Source organism: Mus musculus, chromosome 14 (genome assembly GCF_000001635.26).
Source record: "Mus musculus strain C57BL/6J chromosome 14, GRCm38.p6 C57BL/6J".
NCBI classification, from domain to species: Eukaryota; Metazoa; Chordata; class Mammalia; order Rodentia; family Muridae; genus Mus; species Mus musculus.
In genome coordinates, this window is record NC_000080.6 from 8,599,985 (window position 1) to 8,616,990 (window position 17,006).

At 41.1% G+C, this 17,006-nt stretch overlaps 1 protein-coding gene across 7 annotated transcripts in view; it reads right to left on the reverse strand.

The window, feature by feature from the left end:
* The window catches only part of Cfap20dc (CFAP20 domain containing), a 235,166-nt gene that overhangs the window by 168,814 nt on the left and 49,346 nt on the right, over positions 1 to 17,006 (reverse strand). The window lies entirely within an intron of this gene.

Consider the following 17,006-nt stretch of genomic DNA (forward strand, 5'->3'; position numbering starts at 1 on the left):
AGTGTCCCACTCCTCCGGATAATGCTTTCTGGAACTGTCTAAGAGACATTAAATTGTCTAGGAGGGCATCTGTGGGGCAGTGCAGCAACTGGTTGGCTTTCTGACCCGTCTGCTCTGGCCTTCAGGCAGCTCTTATCTGGAGAAGCCTCTCTACTGCTGCTTTCCCACCCCACTCTTGATCTGCCTTTCTGTCATTTTAATTTTTCTAGATTACTTAAATCAGATGGAATGAAGAAAAACAGCTTTATAAAAGCCATAGTCGATTTAAGTTCAGTTCTATGTCTCTGTGTTTGAAGAATTCATTCAAAGCAGTGTGTGGGCTGCATACCTTCAATGCCACCACTTAGGCTGAAGACTGACTTGTGGAGGTGGTGGTGGTGATGGAGGTGGGAGGGGGGAGGGTAGTGGTAGTGAGGGAGGAGGCTGGTATTGGTGGTCGTGAGATTTAAACAACAAGAAAACAACAAAAACCTCAACAGTAAACACCATTACACACAAGGACCAGAGAAACTCTTTTTATTTCTTCTACTCAAAGGTTTGTTCACTGGAAAGATCAGGTTTTCCCTCCGCTACGTGCTTTATCATTTAATATTCAAACCCATGGAAGAGGCTTCAGTACCCCTATTTTATAGATTCGGAAGCTGAGGGACAAGACTTGGATCACATGGGCAATGAGTTTCAGAGAAAGTGCTGGAACCAGAAAGGCTGTCTGGCTATAGGATACGCCTTTAAAACACTTCCATATACCCTCTCTTCAAGTTTTATTTAACATCTGTGAGTCATGACTTCAGCTATTTCTGAACACGGTAATTGTGTGTTGCTGTTCATTTGGCTAATTATCATGTCTTGAGACTAAGGGTGGGAAATGGATAGAAGTGTGACTGGGTGGAAGAAAGGAAGGATGCCATTGTCAGAGGACAATGGTGAAGATATTCCGTTCTGTCATGCTTAGATCTTCTCATCTTTTCTGAAGAGCCTAAAAGAACTTGCAGTAAACCATCAATAACTGCCATTAGCTTCCTTCCTTTAAAAAAAAAATAGACAGTACCACTGAATATCAGAAAATCCCAAGTCACTGTATTTGTCCCTGTCATGGAACTATGAACAAAATGACTGATTCTGTGTGCAGTGTCTCAGGTAGTCTTCCTGGAGAGTTTGAGGGCGGCCACTACCCTTTCTCCTACTGCCCGATCAATGCACAGGTCGACATCAGCAGACTGTGAAAATACAGAGGGGCAAACTCAACACACCATAAGACAGATGCAGCCTCGTTGCATGGAAAGAGAAACTAAGCATTTTCAACTTTTGAAATTTTAACTAGCTTACAGTTGAGAAGTAATTTGAAATTTCAAATTACAGTTATTTGGAGACTCTTGACTTGCTTATCATTTCCCTTTATAACACTATAATAATACAGAGAAGTCTAATGACAAAAGGATTAGATATTTTTTTAAAAATCCCTACAGAGAGTCAAAATCCAGAGCTAGTGACAGCCCTAGGTTGGGCTGCTACAGTAGTCCTGTGCCTGTATCTCCCCATCAGCTAGCACATCTTACAGACCTGCACCAGGTCATGGGGCTCGGGAGGGGCTTGGGATGGTGACCTTACTCCACACCATTTTGATCCCTTGTAGCTTTTCCTCATCTCTGTTTATATTAGCTCTGAAATTTTTCTCTGAGAGTCTGAAATCTTCACTTCTCTTGCTGTTCAAAACCTATCCTTCCTTACTTGGCTGTAAAGCCTCCTAATTCTATGTCTGTTTCTCTAGATTAAGCCACCACTGCCTTTTCTTGCTATTTTTTTCTGCAGCCAACCAATGTTTTACACTGGTGGTAGAGAAGCTTTACACTCGGTTTCCCCATCCATGCATAAATGGCTCCTGTACCTTTTGTGAGCATTTGCTTACTTATTCTATGCGACTCTTTAGAATGATCATCCCCCATTCTATCATATATCTCTGATAAAAGCCCAAAACAAGACCTGTGCTTGCTCTACACCAATAGGTACTAACATTTCTTTTCTTGAGTTCTATTGTTCTATACCATTGTCTATGGCTGTACCATTCTTCATAACCCCCATAAAGATGGAAAGCAGAACTAATTCCTCTTTAGCATCAACATATGATATATCCTGTGTATCATTTATATCTCTATCTATACCTATACCTATCTATATCCACTCGTCCTTTTTGGGTGTTGCAAATATTTAAACTGAAACAAAATGGTAGTTAAAAAGAAAATTCAGGGTTGGTGAGATGACTCATTGGTAAAGACCAGTGCTGCCAAACATGAAGATCTGAGTTCTACTCCTGGGACTCACATAGTATAAAGAGAAAAGTTAATGCGCACAACTTATTCTCTGACTCCACACATGTGTCAACTTCCCAACAAACACATACATGTAAATAAAATACTAAAAATTAAATCCAACAGAATTTATTTCTCAACGCAGAAACACACAAAACATAAAAAACCAGGGCAGCAACAACCCAGGGAAAACGATCAGTTGCACAGTCATTGACTTGAGTAAAGGCAAGTTAGATAAAACTCAGACAAAGAGAGCAAGGCAACAATTATAAAAATAGCCGAGGAAACAGAGCACATGAGTGAACTCTGGAATGAATTCAAGAAAGCAAATAATAGCAGGTGCTGGGGAAGAGTGGAGAGAGGAGCCTTTATCAGCTGCTGCTTAGAATTGTTAATTAGCCAGTGTGAAATCAGTGTGGATATGACTTATGGTTATATACCTGAAGGCATGTAAGTCCTTGTGCATCCATGTTTACCGAAGTCTATCCACAAAAGCCTACTATGAAATCAGCCTAGGTGTCCATCAACAGATAACAGATGAAGAAAATATGATAATACAGTTTTATTCAGCCATAAAGAAGAATAAAATTATTTTGTTCATAGGAATATGGATATAATTGTAAATTATCATATTAAGTAAAATAAGGCAGACTCAAAAAGATTAATATTATATGTTTTCTCTCATTTGTGGTTTCTAGATTTTATATAGAAACATAAATCACAAACACACAGAGACAGATGGGCGCGCACACACACACACACACACACACAGGGGGCATCGGGAAAGGTGACATGAAAGTAAAAGCAGAACTGTGGAGGAAGAAAGGGGAATCTTGGAGAGAGGGCTAGATGTGGTCAAAATATATGATTTACTCATCTAAAATATGTCTTTATCAAACTCAGTGTGCAATGAACATAGGCCAATCAAAAAAACAAAATGAAACAAAACCTCATTATCTGTGAGGACCTACAGGATTTTCTCTGCAATGGAATGGTATTTGATATGAACATTTTTATTCTGAAATTAACAAATTAAAATAAAAACTTGATCATTTCAAACACAGAAAGGATCACTCAAGAAACTTAAACAGTCATGAATACTAATAAGCCTTAGCAAACTAGAGACTCATGTTCTTTAACTTCTGACTGAGTCACATTTTAAAATCTCTGTCTGTGACAATGGGTTAGCTAGAATACACTGATAATGACTTACAGACCTCACCGTAATATAATATCGAATGTTGTTCTTGTTCGTGCTTCCATGTTCTGTGGAAGTAGCAGGAGAAACCTTCTGCTGCAGTGAGGCAGGGCCCAGACTGGCACATGTCTCCATAGTCAGGAGAACACTGAGATGGGACATGGGACGTGGTGACACTAATTTCTAATGTTTCCTCATGAAGTGACATGTCAAATCATGCTCTCATCTCAACTGTGACAAATGTAATTCATTTGTTTATAAGCTAATCAGCTGATGGTAATTTTTATAACAGTTTAATTAGGCAAAATACTGTTTCTGTACCTTTGCTTAGACCTAAAAGAAACATGCAGGTAAAATATTAAGCCTTCATTATTTCTAAACTTTGCTTACTTTATTTTTGTAAAGCTTTATGAAAATATTCATTCATAAAATACTTACATTATTCATATTTTACAATTATCTTTCCCAACTAAGGTAACAGATAAGATTAGTATATTATATTTTAATAAGACTGATTGTAAAATAAATGTAATCTATATAAATATAAGAAAATATGGATAAAACTTCAGCATATATACATTTAAAATTCTTTCATGGCTTGAATCAGAAACAGAAATTTACTTTTTTCTTTCTTAGATTTACTCTTTTTGTTTACGTTTTATTTAATTATTTTTTGTGTATATACTGCCAACATGAGAGCCCTATAGAGTTACTTTTACTGGAGTGAGAAATATTTGAAAAATCTAGTTGATGATAACTAAGTCACACAGAATCAAGGTCACTCTCCCAAAACTGGCTTTAGCTCTATAGTAGGAAGAGTGGAATATCTTATACACAAGGAGAGCAAACACACACATTATAGCAAGGAAGTCAATGTACTAAGGAAAAACGTTCCATTTTTAGAATTTTGCTAATGATGATTCTGTTTTAAATTCTTCCTAGAGTTTTGCTAGATACAGCAGTCCTCATTTCCTGTTCTTAAGATGTATTCAGATTTGCTGAAGTGTGCAATGGGGACACTGCAAGTTCACGACCAAAGTTTTTAAGATTCATTAATACACTTTTCTAAGTATTTCCACTTTACTCAAGAAACATAAAACTGTGAAATATCAATTTCTGTTCCATGATGAATCTATAGCATAAGCTTGTGATGGGAATGCCTGACTTGCACATGACTGTCAACAAAATAAACAAGACTTATTTTGCATTTTACAAGTGATTATTTTTCAACTGTGGAAGCAAATTATTTTTATAGTTTATGTAAACATAAATAGCAGCAAAATTTTCTGGCCAACAAAAGTATTTTAAAAATTAATGCTTACCATCTATAACTTCATTTGGCAAAGAATAAAGGATGAGCCATTTATTTGTTTATTATTAGCAACGCACAGGACAGATACAGCAGAACAGGAAAGAACTATGGCCCCCAACAAAGGAGCAAGCTTCAAAATTAGTAAATCCCATGGATAAAGGATAAAAATTACAGTAAATGAAAGTAATTTGTATAAGGAGGAATTCTCAGATGGCTGAGAGGCTGTGGTGTTGAATGATAGCATGTAATAAAGAAGAGTACAAGGAATGCACTCAGTGCTGACACTGCCTTGGAAACAGAGCAGCAGCCTTGAACAGCTCCTGCAGAGAGGTCCTGGGAGGAGGCTGTAGTTGATGAAGAAATTAACAACTCCAAAGAGACAGAAATCTGTATTGGCAAAGTAAATCAAAGTAGAATGCCTTTTAGTGCCTCTACTGCCAGAGACGACACCAGCCTCTGTTGTGAGGATGTGGGGTACAGCCAGAGCTCTTCGGCCAAACCTCTTCTTCCCAACAACAGGTAATGAAGTGGTGCTGGGTTTTCATGTGGCAAAAACTGCCATATCTGCCTGACTGCTGGCTATAAATCTTAAACAGCTGGAGTAGGGTCACTGCATCTAGCATTGCACAGGACATATGGGAATGCCTGGAACAAAGGCCTGCACAGGGCAAGAGACAGCTGTCATCTGCTCTTCTCAGCTTTTCTATGGTCTCATTCTGACCTGTGGGTCCTTCCACGGTCTTGTTCCTCAGTGTGCTTCTGAACGCAAGCTTTCTTGGTGCTCCCGTAGTATCTGCTTCTTAACTGATTTTGGGTTTTGCTTTCCTCACATGAATTTTCTTTTAACCTGTTTTCTCTCTAATAGAATACAGAGATTTTCATCTGTCTTGCTCTTCATCAACTGAATTGACATATAGTAGGTACTGAATACCTTTAGCAAATGTAAGGCATAGCAAATGTTTCATAATCACAAATGAAGGAGTCTCTCCTCGGGAAGACGTCTGTAATACTTTCTATACCTGAAAGTACACAGTGTGTTCAGTACAAAGGTGACTCACAGCCTCCATAGTCCCTAGAACCAAACATCCATCCGTTCTTCCAGAAGAAATATTAACAGCCTCCTGGAGAACTCCCCTTGGACTGCAGGGGCCCAAATGCAGAACTAATAATGCTATTGCCTTATGGGAAGGAGGGCTGGCCTGTGCTGCTTCTGAGGAAAACTGTTATTAAAAAAAAAATTAACAACAGTAGAAGGTATAATTTCTAAAGGACTTTGGTTTTCTTTCCAGAAAACTCCACCTCCCTCCACCCCCCAATGCTAGAGATCAAACTTGGTCTATATTGATAGGCAAACATTCTACCACTGAGTTACATTTCTAGTCACTTAAGAAGATAAATTTTAAATGATGTTTTGGAGGCCAATTGCATCAGCTAAGGGCCTGACTGGAATATTTTGTGACTTAAAAAGCAAACATTTATCCAGTCAGATTTCTTCAGCTACAACATCCAACAGAAACTCAGTGACACATGGTTCATGCCCTATAACCTTTAAAGGTTGAATGTACACAGGTGTGTTCAGTAAATATTCAACATTAAATATTCTTGAATGTTCCAAGCTTTCACTCATATTGGGCAAGTAGATTACCCCCACCTCAGTCAATAGTCTTCACAGACATTACTTTTATGATTCTTGTTTGCTAGTATAAACCTTTAAAGTTATTTAGGAGTGGTTCCTTAGCAGCAGTAGTAGTAGCAGTAGTAGCAGCAGCAGTAGTAGCAGCAGTAGTAGTAGCAGGTAGTAGTAGCAGCAGTAGTAGTAGCAGTAGTAGTAGCAGTAGTAGTAGTAGCAGTAGTAGAAGTAGTAGTAGCAGCAGCAGCAGCAGTAGTAGTAGTAGTAGCAGCAGCAGTAGTAGTAGTAGTAACTACCATCTAGGGAACTCTTGTCCTTGGTCTGGTTCCTAAACTATTTTAAGGTCCAGCTCTTTAGGGGGAAATGCTAGATAGTCAGACATGGATTGGTAGCCTGAGAGGTAATTTAAGCTTTGAACTCAACACTAGAAAAGTAATTATAAACTTTACCACCCATTGCATTTAAATTACCACAGGAGTAATAGGAGGAATCTGAGCTTTCTTGAGGTCTATTAAGGAAAAAGTATTTTCCCAAGTCAAAAGAAAGCAGCCTATGTCTGGCCCTAGGTGGAGACATTCTCACCTCCTCCAAAGAGGTGACGTCACACACTGTCTTGGTGGATTTGTAGACAACCTGGCCAGGAGATGCCCCCCACATAAAGCTAACTTACCCGGACCTAAGTGATGGGAGGAATAACTGTCCCCCTTAAAGGGATTACATCCATATTCTTTCCGAAAATCTTTCCCCTATGTAGTTGTTTGCAGAGCTTCCAACATGTAGCCCTGAGGTCTGGGCGTGCTTTCCCGGACCTGGCTCTCCATTGTTCTCTGAAACTATTCTACTCTTCTGTCAAGTGAGTGCTTACTCCCAGAACTTTACAATCTCTTCCTCTTCTCTATTCTTCCTCCCCACAGCTGCTAAGTTTTGCAGCTCGCTTACCCTTTTGTTTTGCTCTCAAGCACTTATAAAATTGTCCTTAATCTTCTTTTTGAGTTTAGAGTTTAGGTGCTCTTAAAGAGACTCAGAACCCTAGTTGCCCAGGTATAAACTGGTTCCATCTTGTTTGCCAGGGTATACAGGGCCTACCTCCCTATCAATGCATTGTAAACTTATGTATAAAAAGAGCTTTCTGGGACAGAGAGATTGCTCAGCAGTGAAGTGCTTTGGCTGCTCACTCAGAGAAACTACATTTGGTTCCTGGCACCTACATTGAATAAAATACATCCCACTTTAACTCCAGATCTAGGGATTGGCCACACATGGCATACATACACAGACAGATATACATGTACACAAACATAAAAGATTTTTTTAAAGAACATTCTAACTATGATTCAGAGTACATTTGCTAAAGGCTTTATACAGTACTGTGGCAGACTAAAATCTCAACTTGATTACCCCAAGTTCTGGGCACCTTCTCCAGTTATGTGTGTGATGAATTTTCAAGTATACTCATATTGTACTCTTCTGCCTTCCTTTTAAAAACTCTATGTAACTATAGAGAGAAGACACATGGACACACCCAAGTGCACACAAAAACAGCTCACTGTGCTTACTTTACATCCCAGCTTTATGTTGTGGCAGTACTGTAGCTCATAGGTTTAATTTATAGCCAAGTGTAAGACATTGGGCTTAGCCTTTCTCATGCATGCAGCCCTTTTCTGGTTCTGAGCTTCATTACAGATGGCTGAGGCTGGAGTGTGGTGGCTGGATAACTTGGGCATTACCTGAGCTTCTATCTGATAAGAATTCTATGAGGCAGAAAAAAGCCAGTGTCATTATCCTAAGATTTTTTTTTTTATTGGAGAAACTGTAGCTCACAAAGAAAGTTAAATAACTTTCCCACGGAGGCAATCAAATTAATGTCAGAGAACACAAGTATTTAAAGCCAGAGCTGTTCTCCTCAGCGGCAATACAGCCTCTCTCTTCTCCACTCTTTGCTACACACCTTTAATACAGGCATCCCATGTTTCATACAGGCATGCTATGTTTAATACAGGCATGCTATGTTTATGCAGGTATACCAAGCATCTAAACTGCACTTTATGTATATGTATTTCTAGACACATCAACAAACCAGCAAATATACTTTCCAATCATGTTTTCTTTGAATTGCCAACTTTTGAAATGATAACATAAATCTTTCAAACTGAAATTAGCAGGAAGACAAGGGATGAGTGGAGTGAAAGAATAAGGAAAGTCAACAACTTGGTTTGAGTAAAGAAACATAAGATCAAAAATATCAACTGCTAATTGTGGGGTGGGGAAAGCCCTTCACAGCCCCAGCTCTGCCTCTTTGCCTTTCTCGTACAGCAGGTGGAGCTCTGGTACCGTGTGAGGTGACAGGATGCCTCTCCCTCTGAGGAGGAAATCCAATCCACTCTAAGCATCTCCATTTTCTTTTGCATTTCCAAATGATCCCTTTTCTGGGTTTTTGAAACATTTTTCCTCTGTGCTCTGAGACCCCTCTGGCCACAGTACCTACACCTCTTTTCTCTGCCTCGACAGAGGGTTACTGTCTTCACTGCACAGCCTTATGGGGCACTTAGAAGAGAAAATTAGAAGATATAGTTGCACAAAGCAGCCTGCCTCTCTGTGTCTCTCTGTGGAGACTTTTTCCATCTACTGAATCTATTTTTTAGACTGAAAATTTTCCAAAACAGCTACCACCAAATCTTCATGTTTTCAACTGTAATTCTGTGGAAAATGTTGTCAATAATTTCCCATCAAAACCTTATTATAGAAATTTAAAAAATTTTTTATCTAAAACAACAAAAGGAGTTAGAACATTTCTAAAATTAGAGTATTATTTTTATTAGGAACCATTAGGGGAATCAACTATTGGTATTTTACTAAGCCAGAATAAGCTAGCTGCATTCAGATCACTCGCCCTTCTACTCACAGATAGGTGCAGCCCTCACTCCTTTCCAAGGAAGCTCCTTTTGATGACACATAGAGACTATCTCAGAACTACAGTTGGTCAAAATAAAGGCGGTGCCTGACAATGGGATGCTCACAGCCAGTCGCTGCACCATACTTGAGGCTCAGGAAAAAGCATGGCAGAGGAGATGGAATAACTGACCGTAAGAGCCAGCAGATCAGCTCATCTGCTGCTAGACTGTGTCTTCTAGACACAGCAGTCTGTTCCCATGAGATCTCAATGCTATGGCTGCTTAGATAAGACCCACATAATGGCAAAACTAATGAATATGCCGATGCAGGTAGGGAAACCTCGCAAGGCCTCACTCCTACATGAAGCGGCATAGGCAGTCTAAGGTTGATGAGAGACGGAGAACCAGCTTTCTCTGGGGAGCAGCTACCTGATAGGTTATCAAATTCCAAGTGGTTGGAGCACATTGTATATACAAGCAACACTAAATGGATTCAGTAGATTTTGTATGTGAGTGAGTATGCATGTATACATATGTAGGTAACTAATAAAGAATAGATCTGAAATTTGAGAAAGAATGGAAAGGACATAAGAGGAGTTGCAGCATAAAGAGGGAGGGGACTGTTATAAATATAGTACTCTAGTATGAAATTCTCAAAATAATACATTTAAATTAAAAAGAATATCTAAAGTTCATCTTCAAACAAAAGATAAAGATCTAATATGACTATAAAGATTACTTTTCTTTTGTTTTGTTTGTTCTGTTTCGTTTCATTTTGTATCATCCCGACTGAGTGATCACAGCCTTAGTTAAATATTTATTCTAGGAATATAGATGAAAGTTGGTGCAAGTTAGACAGCTTTGTAGAACAGACTGCCTCCCAGATGTTGATGGCCTCAGCTAGTCAGTCCTAGGGAAACTGTGTAGGAGAGACCATGCTCTCTGCCTGCTTTTGGGTGGGGCAGCAGTCCTCTCCTTTGTGATGTGGAGTCACGCCTTGACAGGTCTTTCAGTCTGAGCTGAGTCACCCACTCCAGGCACTCCACTCTGCTCCCTATGGATTATGGGACTTCTCTGTCTCCATCACTGCACTACGTTCATAAGCCAAAGCCATAGAAGAAAGACACAACACAGGTACCAGGAATGCTTCTCTGGACACCCTAGAGTAATATAATATATTTACTAATTTTATGTTACTCTTTTGGCTATAAATGAATCAAGACTGTCTTTACTTGTGAGCATCCCTTCCTGAATAACACCAGATTCTGTTTCATTGCCAAGCAGTGTCATTTCCAAACTTATTTATACAAATACATGTCACCTACTAACAAACTAAGTACCAAACCAACAACCAAACAACAACAAAAGACAGCTGTGGTTTATGCTAACTGCAACAAATGAGCAAAAAGCTGTTATGGAGAAAATTTTTATTTACCTTAGTAACATATCTTAAACAGATTTTTCAGGCCAGGTGTATAAAGGAATCTCCTCACTGCCTACTGTATCCTGTGCCAAGAAAACAAACAACAGCAAAGATCTGGTCTGAAGCTGTTTATTATTGATCAACAAAGATGACAGGAAGCTAGCACCAGAATGTAAATAAGCTTTCTCACCAAGAACACTCTTTTTTTCCTACCAGAAGCTTTCACAGAGGAAAAGCACCGTATTACACTGTGGTCCAACTTCCTTATCTCACAGCAATGGCCACTTTGAACAACACTGTTCTCTGATTTTAAAAGCTCTCAGGTGTTACTTTGTTTTTATAATACATCAGTTTTATTGAACTCTTATTATGTACACAGTACTTGCACTAATATATTCAGTCCTCTCAAAACCTTTGTGAAATTTGTCATCATAATCATCGTCATCATCAGTGCCATCATCAACATCCTCTTCCTCCTCCTCCTCTCCCTCCCCCTTCTCTTCCTCCTCCTCCTTCTCTTCCTCCTCCTCCTCCTCCTCCTCCTCCCTTCTCAATGAAAACAACTGCAGCACAGTGTTTCCAGACAGTTGGCAGTGGCCTAGGATGTGATCTAGAGAGTGGGTGATGATTGATGTCTGGGTGATGAATGTATTGACCACTTCATATACGATCTTGAAATGTGAATCCTAACGACAGCTTACTGAGAGAGGCTTTATTGTCTCCATCTCAGAATGGAGGGGCAATGTCCCCAGACTGCGAGTTTCCCAGAGACAGTGAAATAATTTATGCCTGCCTGCTCTCTTTGGTAGCCTTGAAGGACCCTGGGCTGACAGGCATTGTAAAGAATTACTATGGCCTCCGCCTTTGTGAAGTCAGACATATTACCAGTGACCCAAGTACCCGATAGATAAGATGTTTTGCCTTGGGCAAGTGGAGGTTAAAGAGTGTGTCTGTGTGTGCATGCTCGAACATGCACGTTTAGAGGCCAGAGGCTGCCATTGGATAGCTTCTGTAATCATCCTCCAACTCATCTCTCACTAAAGCCAGAACTCACCAACTGACTAGACTGCCTGGGTAGTGAACCCCAGCGATCCTCCTGTTTCTTTCCTCCCCAGTCTTTGGGCTACAGACATGAGCAACCACATCCGTTTGTTTGTTGTTGTTGTTTTCTTTCTTAATGGGTGCTATGGATCAAAATAAGGTCCTTAGGTTTGTGTGTCATGCATTTCACTAAGCTATCTTTCTAGGCCATAATGACTTCTTTTAAAGACATACTCAAACCCTAAGGCTCAGGAGAGGACAAGTCTAGTCACATTGAGTTGTGAATGACTGAATGTCTAGGCACTTCTCTCAATACTGATGTCCACAGAGATCTCCTACAAGATCTGACTTCTGCCTTGGGAGAAAGGTATAGAGAATGTGATCCAGTAAGAGCTTAGACAGCCAGTTCCCACAGATGCCAAGGTAAGGATAGTATGTACAATCTACTTTCCAAACACAGGGTTGAGCATGTTAGAGTCCAGAGTCCAGCAAACACTCAGCTGGTGTTTGCTCCTGTGTTGTTTGGATAATGTAAGGTACTGCCCAGACATGACTGAGTGAGCCTCTGAAAAGCTTCCAAAGATCCCACTGCAGTACTGACTCTGGTAATAGCTGTCCCAGAAATAGGGCTTCCCTTTCAGCATGCATGTCCCAGGAAGAGGCTGCTCCATGACTGATACAGGGACTTAGGTTAGGATGCAAACAGTGTCAGTGCTAACAAAGTGAAAAAGACAGGGATGTCCACTGACTCTGTCCACGGAGTTGGTTGCATAGAAGGAGAAAGAGGTGGGTGGACTCGATAGTTTCAAGCCATGGGACCTATAATAGTGATGGCATGTGGTCTGAGAGATACAAACTGTGGATATTTAAAGGGCTTTGCACTGGGCTTGTTTTGGTAACCACTAGAGCTAACTCAGAATGGTCTCGGATCTTAAAAGGGTTCTAGGGCTTATATCTCACTGCATTCAGTATGGGAAACACCAGAAATACAAAGTTCCAACTTGGAAATTTGGTATAGGAAAAGTACATTTGAACTTCCTGTTTTTTCTCCCTGCCCCCGACCCAAATTACTAAAGTTATATTTGCAGAAGTTTTCTGTGTCAGCCAGCTTGCACAAGGGTGTGGGGAAAATGTTTTAAAAACCAATGTAGCACAGCCAGAGTCGGAGAGAATAATAAATGGTAAGTGCGCACACACTTGTATTACTTTTTTAAAATGAGGGAAGGATAACTGGATGGTACAATTGGGGACCACAGTCCTCACCAAGGTGGGCAGGGGACTGTGATGCCTGATAGCAAGGACATTCAGGAATGTTGGGGAAGGAGCGGAGGGAAGCCGGAGGGAAGCCGGAAACATTTCCAGGCCTGCTAGTGCCTGAAACAGTGAGGAGAGTCATCGAGCAGGCAGAGGAGAGGAGAACCTCCCCCGAGAGAACAGGCTTTGTGCGTCTCTAGAGAGAATGGCCATGGGAGAGCCTCCGGACACAGGCCGATGGGGCTCAGGTGAGGCACATGAGAGAAAAATATCTCAGTTCTGAACGAAAATTGAAGGTTCTGACTAGATCCTCAACCATAAAATGAACCCCTTCATAAAGTGAAATGGGGACAAAGAGCTCTGACACAGGAGTGATAAAGAAAACTGAATATAAGTTAAAGTACAAATCGCAAGAATTGTCTTATTAACTACATGTCTATATTAGTATTGCTTTAAGGAGCTTGTGCTTCAACGACCGTTGGCTTCGGTGTAGAGGGGAGGTCCAGTGTGATTATAGGACCCGGGACTCCCAAGGACTCTGCCATTAGGGTGGCCGGAAGAGAAGGAATAGACTCAGACACACGGCAAACAATGAAACAAGTAAGTCTGGGCATTTTAAAATGCCAAGCAGATCCTAAAATACTATTTGATAGGCCACCATGTTTACAGATAATTAATTAATTAATTAGTTAATTAGTTAATTAATGTGCCTCACTCTCAGAGGTCAGAAGAAAACTTATTAGGAGTCAGTTCTCTTCTTTACCACAGGGACTCTAAGGAACTCAGCTTGGGTCATCAGGCTTCATGGCCAGTCCTGTACTTGCTGGCCACTGTCCTAACCTATCTGGGAGCCAGAAAAATGAAGTCATGGCACATGGACTGTCAGGGCCCAGCAGAAGTGAGCTGGGGCTGCAGTTCTGTTAACCTGCTTAGAGGAACTGGGGCAAGATGACTCCCCAGGCCTTGGGTTTTCTCACTTGCAGAGCTGTCTCCTACTCCTACCAGTTAAGAGTAAGCTAATGTAGGAGTGGCCAGCTCCCTCCCTCTCCCTCCCTCCCTCTCCCTCCCTCCCTCTCATTGCCTCTCCCTCCCTCCCTTCTAAGAGAGAGAGCATTAGCTGTGGATGACAGCTAGCTGTAATTTCTAAACAAAAGTCACATGAAAAAATGGGTGCTCCTGAACAGCGTAACTAAAATGGCTTTAAATAAGGAGAATATTTTTGAAAATAAAATCAGTTGAACACCTTTTACATGCTCTGCACTGATTATTAATTAAAATTACCACTCAAGTTAAAATCTCTAAACCCTGTCACTTTAGTAATGCTTTAAGAACTACCACTGAGATGCTACAACTGCGAATCCAGAGAAGTAACACTATGTATTCTGATCACCATAACAAAAGCCACAGGCTGATTTTACAGAGAACCTGGGTTAGAGGCTCAGTTCCCCTGCCCTGTCTGATGTGCTCAGTTCCCCTGCCCTGTCTGATGTGCTCAGTTCCCCTGCCCTGTCTGATGTGCTCAGTTCCCCTGTCCTGTCTGACCTGCTCAGTTCCCCTGCCCTGTCTGATGTGCTCAGTTCCCCTGTCCTGTCTGACCTGCTCAGTTCCCCTGCCCTGTCTGACCTGCTCAGTTCCCCTGCCCTCTCTGATGTGCTCAGTTCCCCTGCCCTGTCTGATGTACTCAGTTCCCCTGCCCTGTCTGATGTACTCAGTTCCCCTGCCCTGTCTGATGTGCTCAGTATTTGATGCGATGTGATTTTCTCCTTGCCATTTGCCCTCCCCTGAGGGTCGCCATTGACAGTTGATGTGAAAAAGACATTGTGACCATTTTAAAATAAGACCTAGAATTTGCCTTGCTTAAAACATTTTAAAAATCATTCTATAGTAATCCCCACATCAAGTAGAGATTTTCTCCTTTGACATACATAGAAACTGGGTTCTCAGAAACTTAAGTCACTTACCCAGGGTTTTAGTTAAGAACACAGGTATAAGTCACTGGGGGTTTCTGAGTTAAAGTTCTGTGATGCTTCCTAAAGTCATGTGACAAATCAAAAGACTTTTCTTAAAGTATTTCAAGAGTAATTAGAGGGGAATGAATGTTTAATCACACTGAAAACAATTCAGGGAAGAGGAACACAATAGAGAGCTTTAAACATTGTGAAACACTGTAGCAGGGTTCTCAGTCGTCTGAACACACACTCACTTTATGCTTAGAACAGTCTAGTATCGTTACTCTGCCCCAGTCTCCGACATATATAATGGGTGAAGGCAGGGAAAACAGTTGCCACAGTTTTCTAATATGTGAGGGAGGAAAGGAGCATTTGCCATACAAAGTATTAGCCAGAAAAGCTCTCCCGTTTATAGATATTTTGCAGCTTAAATCTTATTGAGATTCAGATGATGATTCTATACTTGGCAAGTTATAACTTTCAGAATAGCAAGTCATAGATTGCTTTTAGAGTTTAGTTATATTTATACTATTGCCCTATATATCTCTAAGCCAACAGATGCACACCAAAGCTGCTCATGGGTATCAAAGATCCAAGTTATAGAAAACAGACACTGTGTCAGCAGTGGTCTGATGTCTAGTCACATAGAGATGGAGGCTCAGTTAGCTGAGGCAAAAGTCTAAAGACATTTACTCTCTACTTTCCTGGCTGGAAAATGGAAGGCCTGATGTTTGTGGGCGGATGATGAACTCAACCCTCACTGCACTAGGCAGCAGAGATACCAAACTAGCCTTCAGGAAGAAAGCCAAGCCTGACAGGGTGGAAGCCACACCCTGCAATAAGACCAAGCTTTCCTAAACTCACCGTCATTTCCTGCACTGCCTGAGGGCTCTTTTAAAACCGCTCAAACTCAATGCACAGGCAGATCATTCGGCAGACACTGGATCAACTGACACGGTCTCTTTGTTAAATGTGCTGCCGCTGCTGCCTCTGGCTCTTCTAACCTAGCAAAGGCCCTGAGACAGGTGCGTGACAGGGCTTCTGCTGCCAACAATTTTGAGTAAAACCTAAGAAAGATGGTGACCAGGCAGTTTTAGGACAAGGCACTCAGGCTACAAAGAGAGAACATGGACTTTGTGGGAGCAGGGATCTTTGCTTTGTGTACTGATGGACTATGTAGAGGTACTTGATAAATGCATGGCAAAAGCAGAGGTCTCCTTGTGGCACCTAATAGCCACATGGGGGACAGCAAGACTTTATTCCACCCAGAATCCTCGATGCTTCCTTGAAGCATGAAAAGTATATGAAAGCCAATATAAGAAGAATCTTATAAGTGTTCATATGAGATTTATGTTCTATGATAGGCATGGTTGGCCCTGCTGTAATTTCAGTACTCAGAAGGTTAAGGCAGTAGGACTGCAAGCTGGAGAATAGCACTGGCAACACAGTGAGCCTCTATCTCAACACACACACACACACCCTACCTCATAAATATAATGTATATTTATGAATAAACATATTTATGTATAGATAGACTCTCATAATAATTTAAGAATTTTTTACTAATAGCCATTACTGTGTTGAAGCTGGTAAACCCCTGGCTCTACTTAGCTTTTATGATTGACAAATGTCCCCATGATACAACTCACAGACCAAATGAAACCCAGGAAGAAGGAAGACCACACCAAAGTGTAGATACTACAATCCTACTCAGCGGGGGAAGAAAATAATCTTGGGAAGTAGAGGGAGAGAGGGAACTGGGAAGAGAGGAGGAGGAGGGTAAAAAGGGGGGAGCTAGGAAAAAGCACAGAGGGTCAGGAATTTGAAAGGAGGTGAGTAGCAGTGGGGGAGGGGGAACTGGGGGCAGTCACTAGTTAGAAAGTCCCAGATGCCAGGGACCCAAGAGGTTCCCAGGACCCAACAGGGAGGACATTAACTAAAATACCTAACAAAGGGGAGAGAGAACCTGTAGAGATCTTATCCACTGGATAGGCACTGCCGC